Here is a 13,573-nt window from a genome sequence, read left to right as displayed (position 1 = left end):
TTGAGACTCTATTTCACAGTTATATTAAAGACACTTCACACAGGGTGTTTTTGAAAACTTTTATATAATTTTAATTCAACATCTAGAGATTGTTCCTCATCTAGAGATTGTTCCACATCTAGAGATTGTTCCTCATCTAGAGATTGTTCCTCATCTAGAGATTGTTCCACATCTAGAGATTGTTCCACAACAGACATTGTTGATGTTATTGTTATTGACTTAAAATTGCCAAGCACACATGGGGGCGTATTTACAAGGCCCTTGCACCAGGGGGAAGTGACTTAAAATTGCCAAGCACACATGGGGGCGTATTTACAAGGCCCTTGCACCAGGGGAAAGTGACTTAAAATTGCCAAGCAGACATGAGGGCGTATTTACAAGGCCCTTGCACCAGGGGGAAGTGACTTAAAATTGCCAAGCACACATGAGGGCGTATTTACAAGGCCCTTGCACCTGGAGGAAGTGACTTGAATTGGCCAAGCACACATGAGGGCGTATTTACAAGGACCTTGCACCAGGGGGAAGTGACTTGAAATGGCCAAGCACACATGGGGGCGTATTTACAAGGCCCTTGCACCTGGGGGAAGTGACTTGAAATGGCCAAGCACACATGGGGGCGTATTTACAAGGCCCTTGCACCAGGGGGAAGTGACTTGAAATGGTCAAGCACACATGACGGCGTATTTACAAGGACCTTGCACCAGGGGGAAGTGACTTAAAATTGCCAAGCACACATGAGGGCGTATTTAGAAGGCCCTTGCACCAGGGGGAAGTGACTTAAAATGGCCAAGCACACATGGGGGTGTATTTACAAGGCCCTTGCACCACTTATGCGTCACTTTAAACATTTACAATGTGGAGCACCATGGGGCAAAAACGGCACAGATGCGTCATGCATCTGTTCCGCAAAAGTGACGCATTGCAGGAGTCACATCACAAGTAAATAAATTCTCATCAATTTAAAAAGCATTCCTTTTCCTTAAAAACGATATTCTGGTCATAATTTGAAAACACAGCACAGCTCCTATGTACAAGCACACCTTGTCAGTACTAATACTTCACATTATCTCCAATTACAATTTGTAAAAGAAGCAAAATCTTCTTGGAAAACATAATGGAAACACTTGACACAAAACAACATTTTAAATGCACAGCTGGCTTCCTTATTTTCTCCAAAAAGCATACTAGTCTCTTTCTAAATTAAAGGAATCTTTTCTCACCTTAGCACGATTTTTAAACACATCATGTAAGCAAATTAGTCTCCCAGATTCATGGGAGAAGTGACTTAAAATTGTCTAGCACATATAGGGGCGTATTTACAAGGCACATGCACCAGGGGAAAATGACGGCCAAGCACACATGAGGGCGTATTTACAAGGCCCTTGCACCAGGGGGAAGTGACTTGAAATGGTCAAGCACACATGACGGCGTATTTACAAGGACCTTGCACCAGGGGGAAGTGACTTAAAATTGCCAAGCAGACATGAGGGCGTATTTACAAGGCCCTTGCGCCAGGGGGAAGTGACTTAAAATTGCCAAGCACACATGAGGGCGTATTTCCAAGGCCCTTGCACCTGGAGGAAGTGACTTGAAATGGCCAAGCACACATGAGGGCGTATTTACAAGGCCCTTGCACCAGGGGGAAGTGACTTGAAATGGCCAAGCACACATGGGGGCGTATTTACAAGGCCCTTGCACCTGGGGGAAGTGACTTGAAATGGCCAAGCACACATGCGGGCGTATTTACAAGGCCCTTGCACCAGGGGGAAGGGACTTGAAAGGTCAAGCACACATGACGGCGTATTTACAAGGACCTTGCACCAGGGAGAAGTGACTTAAAATTGCCAAGAACACATGAGGGCGTATTTAGAAGGCCCTTGCACCAGGGTAAGTGACTTAAAATGGCCAAGCACACATGGGGGTGTATTTACAAGGCCCTTGCACCACTTATGCATCACTTTTAACATTTACAATGTGGAGCACCATGGGGCAAAAACGGCACAGATGCGTCATGCATCTGTTCCGCAAAAGCGACGCATTGCAGGAGTCACATCGCAAGTAAATAAATTCTCATAAATTTAAAAAGCATTCCTTTTCCTTAAAAACGATATTCTGGTCATAATTTGAAAACACAGCACAGCTCCTATGTACAAGCACACCTTGTCAGTACTAATACTTCACATTATCTTCAATTACAATTTGTAAAAGAAGCAAAATCTTTTTGGAAAACATAATGGAAACACTTGACACAAAACAACATTTTTTATGCACAGCTGGCTTCCTTATTTTCTCCAAAAAGCATACTAGTCTCTTTCTAAATTAAAGGAATCTTTTCTCACCTTAGCACGATTTTTAAACACATCATGTAAGCAAATTAGTCTCCCAGATTCATGGGAGAAGTGACTTAAAATTGTCTAGCACACATAGGGGCGTATTTACAAGGCACATGCACCAGGGGAAAATTACGGCCAAGCACACATGAGGGCATATTTACAAGGCCCTTGCACCAGGGGGAAGTGACTTGAAATAGCCAAGCACACATGGGGGCGTATTTACAAGGCCCTTGCACCAGGGGGAAGTGACTTGAAATGGCCAAGCACACATGGGGGCGTATTTACAAGGCCCTTGCACCAGGGGGAAGTGACTTGAAATGGTCAAGCACACATGACGGCGTATTTACAAGGACCTTGCACCAGGGGGAAGTGACTTAAAATTGCCAAGCACACATGAGGGCATATTTAGAAGGCCCTTGCACCAGGAGGAAGTGACTTAAAATGGCCAAGCACACATGGGGGTGTATTTACAAGGCCCTTGCACCACTTATGCGTCACTTTTAACATTTACAATGTGGAGCACCATGGGGCAAAAATGGCACAGATGCATCATGCATCTGTTCCGCAAAAGTGACGCATTGCAGGAGTCACATCGCAAGTAAATAAATTCTCATAAATTTAAAAAGTATTCCTTTTCCTTAAAAACGATTTTCTGGTCATAATTTGAAAACACAGCACAGCTCCTATGTACAAGCACACCTTGTCAGTAGTAATACTTCACATTATCTCCAATTACAATTTGTAAAAGAAGCAAAATCTTCTTGGAAAACATAATGCAAACACTTGACACAAAACAACATTTTAAATGCACAGCTGGCTTTCTTATTTTCTCCAAAAAGCATACTAGTCTCTTTCTAAATTAAAGGAATCTTTTCTCACCTTAGCACGATTTTTAAACACATCATATAAGCAAATTAGTCTCCCAGATTAATGGGAGAAGTGACTTAAAATTGTCTAGCACACATAGGGGCGTATTTACAAGGCACATGCACCAGGGGAAAATGACTTAAATTTGCAAAGCACTCATGAGGGTGTATTAACAAAGGACCTTGCACCACCTTTAAAGTCACTTTTAAACTTGGGAAAATTAGGTGAATGTGGCTCATAAGCCTTGTAAATATACCCCCATGTTGACTATGTAACTCTTGCAGAACATATTGTGAAACCTAAATGACTTCAAGAAACGAGTTTTTAAACCGACAAACAAGCAAATTATTCTCCCATATTCATGGTGGGAAGTGAAATATTTATTTAAAGAAGCAGACACCATTTTGTCCTTTTCATAAATGTAAAAAGATTTTTTTTTTTTAAACGATTTTCTGTTCATAATTTGAAAACACAGCACAGCTCCTATGTACAAGCACACCCTGTCAGTACTAATACTTCACATTATCTCTAATTATAATTTGTCAAAGAAGCAAAATCTTTTTAGAAAACATAATGAAAACACTTGACACAAAACAACATTTTAAATTCACAGCTGGCTTCCTTATTTTCTCCATAAACTATACTACTCTCTATCTAAATTAAATGAATCTTTTCTCACCTTAGCAAATGCTTTTTGAATTTCAAAACAGTCTCAGAAACACACCAATTTTTCTTTAGCAGAGCAAAAGGTATGCACTCCAGAGGCTGCAACCAACAAAGGCACAGAAATGCTGAAATTCATCACACATATCTCTCATGTCACCCAATCAAAACTCTTCCCTCACTTTTTTCAAATCAACACCCTTCCCCCCTCTGCCCTTTCTGCCCTTTTTCCATAGCAACTACCTCCTGACAGACCTCTCATGTTTACAAGTTCACACAACAATGTTTAAAATGAACTCTGAACTCTCAGTACACCTGCTAATCCACTGCAATGTTTCTTAAAATCATTTTTTCTAAGCATGGGCTGAAAATCCGTTACGCTCGCGGATTTTGCGGATTTTCGGTAAATTCGCAATCCGCGAGATTCGCGAATTTCCCGCAAAATTCACAAATCCGCGCGCTGCGGATTTTTTGCTTGTGTTCGCACTGCTCGCGGCCCGCGGCACGGGCAGCAACAATCTCGCACTCGCGAAATTACAAAAATTACAATTGGGGAGGGGTGAAGGAAGGAAGTGGCCCAGTCTCCAACTTCCTGTTCCTGTCCAGCAAGCTCCTTCCATTGGGGTGGGGTGAAGGAAGTGCCCCAGTCTCCAACTTCCTGTTCCTGTTTCCTGGCCACTTTGGATTCGATCTTGACTGGGAAGGATTACTTTTTGTGGATGCTGCTGGATATTTGGATTTGAGGCCTTTTGGATTACTTTTGGATTCTAAATTTGATTTCACAAGTAAGTTGATAAGTTGATGTTGTTTGTGGTGATTTTTGTGTGTGTTTTTCGACTTTTGGGGTGGTGTTGGGGGCTGGCTATGTTGGTGGTGGGGCCATTTTGAGGCATGGTCCTGCAGGTCCTGGCCATGTGGATGGGGTCAAGCAACCATTTTGAAGTCAGGCAGTGTGCTTTGTGCCATAGGCCCACCCAGTCTGCTCTGATTTCATTCATTATGCACAGGGGCCCTAGAACTACCGCGGATTTACCGAAAATCTGCAAGTTTGCGAGCTGCGGATTTTTTTGCTTGTGTTCGCACTGCTCGCGTCCCTCACTGCAACAATCTCGCACTCGCGAAATTGCACAAATTACAATTCTGCACATGAATTGAAAACCATCAGCAGGCACCATAAGGAGTCCATTTTGTGGGGGTGGGTGGGGTGGGTGGCCACCCCCACAAAAATGGGGTGCCATAGGCCTGCACCCAGTGTGCTCTGATTTCATTCATTATGCCCAGGGGTCCCAGAATCGGTCTGTTCGCGGGTTTTGCGGGTTTTTCGCCACGTTCGCGTCGTGAAGCAACAATCTCGCACTCGCGAAATTGCAAAAATTGCAATTCTGCACCAGAAAACTACCAGCAGGCAGCATAAACCTTCTGAAACTTGATGGATGGCATTGGATTGTGGTGATTTGTGTTGTGTTTTTTGACTTTTTGGAGTAGGGGTTGGGGGCTGGCTATGTTGGTGGGGGCCATTTTGAGGCATGGTCCTGGCCATGTGGATGGGGGTCAAGCGGCCATTTTGAAGGCAGGCAGTGAGCTTTGTGCCATAGGCCTGCACCCATTTTGCCTTGCTTTCACCCATTGTGCCCAGGTTGAGTCAGTGGTACATGAAACTACAACCCTCTCTTTGGGCTCTCTTGGATCAATGTTAAATTCCTGTTTCCCAAAAATTTAGCAATTCTTATTTTTGATATTTCCATATTGTGGTGTGCACGTGTGTATTCATAAATGCCTACTTGCAAACTATTAATTGAAGCGCTACATATGCAACATATATTTAACTGATGTTCCTCTGTCTTCGTTTGCTTTTAGGTGCACAAAGTCAAGAACTCCGCATCATCGTTGAGCATCAGTGCCAGGAAGAAGTCCTGCTGCGGCCTGCTGTTCCGACATCTGAAGAAGATGGGTCCAAAAAGAGGTGGCCGTAGCTCCTCTTGCAAGAAAGATGTCTCTACTAAGGAGAAGAAGAAGCAAGTGGCACCACTTACCAAGGAGACTGGTGCCTCGACCACTAAATTTTTGTGGAAAAATCAAAAGTCCACCATGAGTGCTGCACAGGTAGCCTGTTTAGTGGTTGAATCACCAACGACCAGTGATGTTGGCTCATCGCAAGAAAGTAGCAGCACACAATCAACACAGGTTATAACTCATCTCACAAGTACTAATGAACAACCAAAGCCACAACAACAACTGCATGGGCTACTAGTAGAAGCACAAGTACATGCGCAAGGAGCTGGCCGAGAAGGAGAAGGCCGAGAAGGAACTGGCCGAGAAGGAGCTGGCCGAGAAGGAGAAGGCCGAGAAGGAGCTGGCCGAGAAGGAGAAGGCCGAGAAGGAGCTGGCCGAGAAGGAGAAGGCCGAGAAGGAGCTGTCCGAGAAGGAGCTGTCCGAGAAGGAGAAGTCCGAGAAGGAGAAGGCCGAGAAGGAGAAGGCCGAGAAGGAGAAGGCCGAGAAGGAGCTGTCCAAGAAGGAGCTGTCCGAGAAGGAGAAGGCCGAGAAGGAGAGGTCCATGGAGAGTTGCAAGTAGAGGTCAGTGAAGAGGCCCATGTAGCGGCGCATGGAGCGGTGCAAGTGGCCACAATGGTTGTTCTTCCAGAAGTAGGGGCACAGGAGGAAATTGACTTTGGAGCCGGGGTATCATGTCAGGAAGACAAAGCCACTCCTCCTGATGATTCACTTTCTCCCAGTTCCCCAGCAAGGAAAAGATCAAGGAGGGTGTGTAGAAGTTCCTCTTCAAGCCCCGCTCCATCAGATGATCTGGATCTAGAATGGCAACCATCTCCGACGTCTGAGAGGGAGGCACACCATGAGTTGAGAAAGGTATCAAATGTTAAAAGGAAGGGCCCCGGAAAGCTCATACTTATGGATCCGAACGTCGGACTTGATGAAGTGGTGCATTCTGATGTTGATGAACAGGATGACAGCAATGACCTAGTCATCACACACGTCATTCCAGCAACACTGGCCATGCAGCAGACAGACATTTATACCCTATCCCGACGTCATGCTGAGCGTGACCCTGGCGACGTGGCACTGGTAGCACCACCAACGCAGTCAAGTAGTACAACAAGGTCAACAAAACCTACAGCTCCCATATTTTCTCCCCAGAGGGGACCTCCATCCAGCTCGACTCCCTCAAGTAGGGTTGCTGCAATAATTGCACAACCCAGTAGATGTCTGCAAGGCTCATCCACCACTGCTTCATCTGGCATTGGCAGTATCACCTCGTGCGGCAAAACCAGAAGTTCCAGTCCCCAGTTTGGAACTTTTTTAGTGTCCATGCAAAGCATGATAACCTAGCCATTTGTTCCATTTGCACGACTACAGTTAGCCGTGGTAAGATTGGTACCAACTATGGTACCAGAGGCCAGATAGGTCATCTTGAAAGAAGGCACGCTGTCGAATGGTTTGCGCATGTAGCAAACATCAAGGGAAAGCAATCCCAAAGGGCAAGTGGCCAAAATATACCCGTACTAGGTGTTTCATCTGAAGATGACGGGGAGGTAGAAGAAGCGTCAGACATTTGTCCGGTTGCACCCAGTACCCCTGGCAGCAACACACCCTCCGGAACACATAGGAGGCACACTGAGAGTCTGGGAGACACACCAATGCGGAAAATGTCAACACTGAGCAGAAGTGTGTCGAAGAAGGCATCAGCATCATCCAGTAAATTTGTCCAGCGCACCATTACAGACATGTTCTCCGCAGATGCGCCATTTCAACGCAACCACCCAATTGTGCGCCTGTATAACACTAAGCTGGCTAAAATGCTAGCGGTGGACCTTCTCCCTTTTTCGTTTGTCGAAGGTGTGGGTTTTCTTGCACTCGTGGCAACACTGGCCCCTAAATGGAAGGTTCCTAGCCGGTTCTATTTTGCCAGGGTTGCTGTTCCAGCACTACATAAAGAGGTGCTTGAGTTGGTTGGGGCAGCTTTGCACAAGAGTGCTGTTCACACTATACACCTGACAACAGACATGTGGACCAGTTGCCAAGCCCTTGATTACATGTGCATCACTGCACACTGGGTCTCTTTTTCAGGGGTTGCAAAACAGATAAATGCAGGTGGTGACTTGGTCGAGATTTTTAAGGGTGCTCGTAAACATGCAACATTAGCCATGTTTGGCATGGAGAAAACTCATACTGCAGACAACATTTTGGATGACTTTAACAAAAAGGTCTTGAAATGGCTGTCCCCAAGAAATTGCAAGGTTGGTTATGTTTCTACTGATAATGGCAGCAATGTAGTTAAGGCCATGGCGGACGGTGACTATTTCAGAGTGCCGTGTTTGGGGCACTGTATGAACCTTGTCGTGCAAAAGTTCTTGAAAAAATAACTTGCAGTCGACAAAATACTGACCATCTGCAGAAGAATATGCACACATTTCAACCATTCTTTTAAGGCCCGGAAGGAGCTGAGGCGCCAGCAAAATGTACGTAGAATGCCAGTGAAAGCACTTATCCAGGAGGTGGCAACACGTTGGAACTCAACCTTCTACATGCTTGAGCGTCTGCATGAGCTGTTTCCAGTAGTCAATGAGTATTTCTACAACCTGGGTGGTGATACGACAGAAATGATGCTAGCGGTGGAGCAATGGCAGCTAGTTAAAAGCCTGACAGACATGCTTCGTCCTTTTGAGGTCTTCACGCGTGAAGTCAGCAGGGAGGACTGTTCTTTGAGCAAAGCTATCCCATTGTTGCTGAAGCTCGAGCACCAAGTCAAGGTGGTGTCTTCAGAATTAAAGGATGCTGGAAAGAATGAAGCATATGAGTTGGCGCAGAGATTATTACAACGCCTAGTTAGCAATAAACGGCTTGTAAATATCAAGAAACAACAGCACTACATTTGTGCTACTATTCTGGATCCACGTTACAAAAAGCCATTGTTTGGCAAAGTATTAATTCCTTTTGAAACTTCAGATGTTACAGAGTACAAAGGTTGGCTAGCTCAGTCAGCCATTCGTTTTGAAAGAGAGCGGAAGGAAACTGTAGGAGAAGACAGTACTAGTGAATCAGCAGGCCATCAGGCGCCCCAAAAAAAGCACTACTGTGCCTGTGGCAGAAGTGAGTGTCTTTTCCTCTGAGCCGTTAACCACACCAGCAACCGTATCATCTGCACCAGGCACAGGCAATATGTCTGAAGAGGATTGACTAAGTCAGCTAGGGTTTCCTTGTCCCAGAAAGGACACAGAAGTGCAAAGTACAGGAATCCGGGAGAACATTGTTTCAATGGTGCAGGCCTACCTGGATGACTCAACAGCGGTCAATATTACTGAGGACCCATTGGCGTATTGGCATGGGAAAAGAAACATATGGCGAGAGCTCACCAACCTGGCTATCAATTACTTGTCTTGCCCACTCGCAAGCGTGTCTTCAGAACGTGTTTTTAGTTCTGCTGGTGGCATTGTGACTTCCAAAAGGTCCCGCCTCTTGCCCGCAAATGTGGAGCGGCTCACCATGATAAAGATGAACCAGCACTTCATACCACCAGATTACAAAGTACGAGAATGCACGCAGGAAGAAGAGGACACCAACCTACCTGAGGAAAGTTCTCCTCAGTTACCAGAAGTACTACCGACTGAATTTGAAGAGTATGAGGACGAGTTCTGCTTCCCTGACAGCGAGTTCTGAAAATGAGTCAATGATTCATTAACTTTATTTTTTGTCCTTATTCACTTCTATTCCTGTGTGTCTGTCTTTCTTTGTTTAGCAAGTGCTTGATCCCATTCACAACAAAACTGTAATCACCCAATCAAACAACAAGCCCATCAGCAGAACTGTCTTGATTTTGATGCCGCAGCATTCCTCAGGTTCACAAGTTAGTTGCCAAGAACTCAGTCCTGGTCGTCTATCCTCCTCCTCCAGACTCACCCTATCCATTTCCCGTAATGCTGATGCCTGGATTCCGCACAATGAAGAAACTTACGTTGACGAGTCCCCTAAAGAGGTACTGGAAGTAGTGAGTCCTCATTTAAATACATTTTGCTAAGTGTGGCTTTTTTCCCGGATTTGCTTTTTGGCTGTTTGGGGGGTGTCAAACTTGTTTGCGCTTGGGTTAACGGGTCTTGGCTGGGCCATTGCTGGCAAGGTCTATTAGGGATGAAATTGGTTAGGAGGAAATGGGAGGTGATAACGTTTAGGCGTTATTGCTCGCTTGCCTTTCATAGGGTTGCTGTCTGTGGGGCTTCTAGGGTTTTGGGGTCTGTGAGCACGGCTGCCACATTTCTAATGTTGATTGCTTTTGTTTTGCAGAAAATCCACGCCGGGAAACTCCAGTTGGGGCCCTGCTGCAGAACGCTTTAGGACACTGTGAATTCCAGGTGGAGACAGCCCTCAAACACAAATTACAGATAAGATAAGCGTTTGGATGGTAGGTAGTATAATGGAGTATTAGGAGAGGCGAGAGAGTGACAGTGGTACTAGTAAAGTCCTAGGACTCTTGATTTAAGAAACTCTGTGACAGGCATTTAACTTTGGAAAACATTTGGCCAATTACACGTGAACGTTTAGGCGTTATTAATGCTCGCTTGCCTGTCTTAGGGGTGCTGTCTGTGGGGCTTCTAGGTTTTTGGGTGTGGGTTTTGGGGTCTGTGAGCACGGCTGCCACATTTCTAATGTTGATTGCTTTTGTTTTGCAGAAAATCCACGCCGGGAAACTCCAGTTGGGGCCCTGCTGCAGAACGCTTTAGGACACTGTGAATTCCAGGTGGAGACAGCCCTCAAACACAAATTACAGGTAAGATAAGCGTTTGGATGGGAGGTAGTATAATGGAGTATTAGGAGAGGCGAGAGAGTGACAGTGGTACTAGTAAAGTCCTAGGACTCTTGATTTAAGAAACTCTGTGACAGGCATTTAACTTTGGAAAACATTTGGCCAATTACACGTGAACGTTTAGGCGTTATTAATGCTCGCTTGCCTGTCTTAGGGGTGCTGTCTGTGGGGCTTCTAGGTTTTTGGGTGTGGGTTTTGGGGTCTGTGAGCACGGCTGCCACATTTCTAATGTTGATTGCTTTTGTTTTGCAGAAAATCCACGCCGGGAAACTCCAGTTGGGGCCCTGCTGCAGAACGCTTTAGGACACTGTGAATTCCAGGTGGAGACAGCCCTCAAACACAAATTACAGGTAAGATAAGCGTTTGGATGGGAGGTAGTATAATGGAGTATTAGGAGAGGCGAGAGAGTGACAGTGGTACTAGTAAAGTCCTAGGACTCTTGATTTAAGAAACTCTGTGACAGGCATTTAACTTTGGAAAACATTTGGCCAATTACACGTGAACGTTTAGGCGTTATTAATGCTCGCTTGCCTGTCTTAGGGGTGCTGTCTGTGGGGCTTCTAGGTTTTTGGGTGTGGGTTTTGGGGTCTGTGAGCACGGCTGCCACATTTCTAATGTTGATTGCTTTTGTTTTGCAGAAAATCCACGCCGGGAAACTCCAGTTGGGGCCCTGCTGCAGAACGCTTTAGGACACTGTGAATTCCAGGTGGAGACAGCCCTCAAACACAAATTACAGGTAAGATAAGCGTTTGGATGGGAGGTAGTATAATGGAGTATTAGGAGAGGCGAGAGAGTGACAGTGGTACTAGTAAAGTCCTAGGACTCTTGATTTAAGAAACTCTGTGACAGGCATTTAACTTTGGAAAACATTTGGCCAATTACACGTGAACGTTTAGGCGTTATTAATGCTCGCTTGCCTGTCTTAGGGGTGCTGTCTGTGGGGCTTCTAGGTTTTTGGGTGTGGGTTTTGGGGTCTGTGAGCACGGCTGCCACATTTCTAATGTTGATTGCTTTTGTTTTGCAGAAAATCCACGCCGGGAAACTCCAGTTGGGGCCCTGCTGCAGAACGCTTTAGGACACTGTGAATTCCAGGTGGAGACAGCCCTCAAACACAAATTACAGGCAAGATAAGCGTTTGGATGGGAGGTAGTATAATGGAGTATTAGGAGAGGCGAGAGAGTGACAGTGGTACTAGTAAAGTCCTAGGACTCTTGATTTAAGAAACTCTGTGACAGGCATTTACTTTGGAAAACATTTGGCCAATTACACGTGAACCAACACGATGACAGTGTTCAGTAAAACGAACTTACTGCAAAACCACCACCCACCAGGCTCAAAAGTAGTAAAAAACAGGTTTGCTCAGATAAAGTTTGAAAAAGTATATTTTTATATCCCTAACAAAATAATCTCCCGCAAGACCCTCCCTAACCCCAACAAATAAATAGTCCTTCAAAAGTCCCCAAAAACCCCAACTCCCAATTCCCACCCCCCAAAAGTCTCTAAAAAAGGGGCAAGGGACACTCTAGGGATGCATGGTGTGGACTTTGGCCTCCAGGGCATCATGCCTTAGGGCCAGGGCATCGTACTGCTCCCGGAGGATGGCGTGGTCTAAGCGGAGGCCCTCCAACAAATTTTGATATTCTTTCAACTTCCGGACCTCCGCCTCCAGGTCGGACACTCTGTGCATTGCACGGCGCAAGCGAGCCTTTAGAGTACTGTGAGGGGCAGCCTTTGCTGCTCGGCGGTGGCGTCTGCCAGCCCGGCTCCGTATCGCCGGAGCACTGCGCTGACCGGCAGAACGTGGGGTCACGGAGGAGGATGCAGGTGTCCCATTCGATGTACTGGACTGCGTGTCCTCCCCCTCCAGTTCCACCAGCCGCCGATATTGGGCAACAGTAGCATCCAGCCTCCGTTGCCGGGCCAGTAGAGCCTTCATACTCCTTGATGGTTTTGATGTTTTAGTATTACCAACTATATGAAGAAAGAAAGACATAATCTGTAACCAATGCTCTTTAAGAATATGATTAACACAAAATGATTCAGCAGAAAGTTGTGTCACAGTACAACTAGCAACTAGCCAGCGCAGTACAAAACTATTGAGGCCAGTATCATGGGCGTCCGCACGGAGGGGCAAGGGGGGGCGCTTGCCCCCCACCCCCCCCGGATCGCAGGTCCATCCAGTGCTGGCCCAGTGACAAATTACAATATGGTAATTACAGTAGGCTGGGACCGACAGACAGATAGAGGCAGAGACAGGGACAGAGAGATAGAGAGGGAGATGGCGAGGGAGAGAGAGAGAGGGATTGAGACTGAGGGTGATGGAGGGAGGGAGACAGAGAGGGAGACAGAGAGACAGAGACAGAGGGAAACAGAGAGACGGAGACAGAGGGAGACAGAGAGACGGAGACGGAGGAAGACAGAGAGAGAGGGAGACGGACAGAGTGAGTGAGACAGAGGGAGAGAGAGAGAGGGGGAGAGAGAGCAAGAGAGGGAGACAGGCAGAGAGGGAGGGAGACAGAGAGAGAGAGGGAGGGAGGGAGACAGAGACAGACAGAGAGACACAGACAGAGACAGATGGAGGCAGAGACAGGGAAAGGGGCAGACAGGCAGAGACAGACAGACAGACAGAGAGGGAGACAGAGGGAGGGAAACAGGGACAGATAGCGACAGGGACAGACTGACAGATAGGGGCAGAGACAGGGACAGACAGAGAGGAAGACAGAAGGAGAGAGAGAGAGGGAGGGAGCCAGAGGGTGACAGAGGGAGGGTGAGGGAGGGAGACAGAGAGAGAGAGACAGCGAGGTAGAGGGAGACACAGGGAGACAGAAAGAGGGAGACAGAGAGAGAGAGAGAGAGGGAAACAGAGAGAGGGAGGGAGACAGAGAGAGAGGGAGGG

General features: G+C 46.4%; 1 long non-coding RNA gene across 1 annotated transcript; it reads left to right on the top strand.

Annotated features, from left to right (window-relative positions):
* Positions 1-10,543: 10,543 nt before the first annotated feature.
* Positions 10,544-11,795, top strand: LOC147707837 (uncharacterized). Its single transcript, XR_015296474.1, has 4 exons — positions 10,544-10,641; positions 10,930-11,027; positions 11,316-11,413; positions 11,702-11,795. It is a non-coding gene; the product is annotated as an uncharacterized LOC147707837 (long non-coding RNA).
* The last annotated feature ends 1,778 nt before the right edge of the window (positions 11,796-13,573 follow it).

This window comes from Lissotriton vulgaris, chromosome 6 (assembly GCF_964263255.1).
Source record: "Lissotriton vulgaris chromosome 6, aLisVul1.2, whole genome shotgun sequence".
NCBI classification, from domain to species: Eukaryota; Metazoa; Chordata; class Amphibia; order Caudata; family Salamandridae; genus Lissotriton; species Lissotriton vulgaris.
This window is presented reverse-complemented; position numbering and strand designations above follow the sequence as displayed.